The sequence below is a fragment of the Tupaia chinensis genome, unplaced genomic scaffold, assembly GCF_000334495.1.
Source record: "Tupaia chinensis unplaced genomic scaffold, TupChi_1.0 Scaffold142716_1, whole genome shotgun sequence".
In the NCBI taxonomy this organism is placed as follows: domain Eukaryota; kingdom Metazoa; phylum Chordata; class Mammalia; order Scandentia; family Tupaiidae; genus Tupaia; species Tupaia belangeri.
In genome coordinates this window covers 3,500,812-3,503,218 of record NW_006202562.1, presented here as the reverse complement: position 1 = coordinate 3,503,218, position 2,407 = coordinate 3,500,812, and positions in this window count along the sequence as shown.

The following is a 2,407-nucleotide window of genomic DNA, read 5'->3' as shown; positions in this document are numbered from 1 at the left end:
ACTCACGCCGGGCACGTGTGCGTGTGTGCCCAGGATCCCAAGAGGAGAATGGAGGAGAAGGGATTGCGGTGTGGCCATCCCCCTGGGGGGTGATTCTTCACTTTCTGTCTCTTTCTGTCTTTCTGGTGAGTGCACGTGCCCTATAACAGAAAGCTCTCAAAAAAAAAAAAATAAGTAGATATTATCAGGACCAGCAGTTGGCACAATAGCTATGTCACTAGACTCCCATGTAGTTGATGGCAGTTCGAGTCCCAGACTCAGTGGCTTAAACTCACGCTGGGCACGTGTGCGTGCATGCCCAAGATCCTGAGAGGATAATGGAGGAGAAGGGATTGCAGCATGGTCATTCCCCCTGGGGGGTGATTTCTCGCTTTCTGTCTCTCTGTCTCTGTCTTTCTGGTGAGCATGCATGCCCTATAGCAAAAATCTCTCCAAAAAAAAAGGAAAAGAAAAACATGCTGGGCACATGCGTGTGAGCACCCAAAATCCTAAGAGGGGAATAGAGAAGGGATTGTGGCCTGGGTATACCCCGGGGCGGGGGGATCATCTCTCACTTTTCCTCTCTCTGGTGAGTGTATATGCCCTATGGCAAAAACCTTACATTTTTTTAAAGGTACATTTTTATCCCTCAAAACGGTGCCATGCACAGTTAACCCCTGAACAATGTGGGAGTTAAAGGTGTTGACCTCTCGCACAGTCAACAATTCGTGTATAACTTTTGACTCCCTCAACATTTAACTGCTAGTAGCCTACTGCAGGCTGGCAGCCTTGCTGATAATAGATACAGTCACCTACCACACGTTTGTTCTGTTCTGTATAACCTATAGTGCATTTTTTAGAGGTTTTCGCTATAGGGTGTGTGCATTTGCCAGAAAGTCAGAGAGAGACAGAGAGACAGAAAGCAAGAAATCACCCTCCAGGAGGGATGGCCACACTGCAATCCCTTCTCCTCCATTCTCCTCTCGGGATCTTGGGCACGCCTGCACATGTGTCTGGTGTGAGTTTCAGCCACCGGGCCCGGGACTCAAACTGTGATTGACTACATAGGAGTTGAGTGACATAGCCATTATGCCAACTGCTGGTTCTTCTAGTGTATTTTTACAATAATGTAAGCTGTGGAAAATGATCTTAATAGCATAAGGAAAATATATTGTACTTACAGTAATTATTGGGAAAAAAATCTGGGTATAAATGGATCCATGCAGTTGGAACCTATGTTAATCAAGGGCCAACGGTATGGGTTTTCAGTCATTTGTGTCATATTCTGACGTCATACTTTTCTGTCGCTAATGTTATTGAAAAGAAAAAAAAGTCCTTAAGGCAGCGTCGTCTCGTGCTTACAGGACACTGACCACCTTGTCCACCAGGGGGCGCGTCAGACCAGCAAATTGACACCGGATTATCCCAGTGTGGGTAGCCCAGGCCTGGACACTTCGGGAATCAGTCAGGAATGAGAGCTGCCTTTTAAGGTGAAGAAAGGGTTATACTGAGATGGGGAGAAACTCGGCCTGATCTAATTGTAGGGAGATAGGAGCAGAGAGGATAATTTGTAAAGTAACTCGGAGGGCTTTTGGTTCTCAGCTCTGGCCAGGGAGTGCTTTATTTTCCTCCTTCCTTTGGGTGGGTCACCACGGTTGAATTTCATGCAGAGCCCAAGGTGTGGGTGCCCTCCTGAAACTTCAGGGGATGTCCTCGATCGTCCGTCTCTTCATACGGAAAGAGGGCAGCAAAATTAAACCGGGCTGCAATTCGTGGCCAGGAGCTCAAGGCTGGCCCCTGACTGCTGTTCCCGACACTCAGCTTTCTCCAGGCTCTGCCTCTTTGGGCAATTCAAGGAAGACTGGAGGACAAAGCAGAAGTCACCACTTTTGTTGCCCCTTTTCTGAGTCCCCTGGGGAATAGGGGCGTCTGGGTCAGAGAAGTAACTCTCCAGGTCCGCAGGTGCGTGGTGGTGAAGGGCGCTGGACTCCCACATGGCAGACCGCGGTCCGCGTCCCCGACCTGGCGGCTTCCTTTCTCTCTCTCTTTCTCTCACTCTGTCCTTCTCTGGTCAAATTAAAAATAAATAAATAAAGTTAAATTAAACAGAGAAGTAGCTCTCCTACAGAAGCACCAGTGTCCAGCGAGGGCGCCGTGTCCACAGCTGTTGACTCTACTCCCACCGCATAGCTCTAACAAGGTGGGGATTTATCCTAGCAGGGGTTGGGCGTGGTCCTATTATTAAATAACCAATTTCCGCGGGCTCCCAACCCACCCCTCCATATACCCTGCGTTGTGATGGGCCCTTGCAAACCCTGGCTGCGCTCTGCCTGCAGGGGGCGCTAGCGTAGCCTCCTAGGCTGGCGGAGGAGGGCCTGCTCCTTCCCTCCCACACCCACAGCGTGTGCTGCTTCTCCCCCCGGCGGGG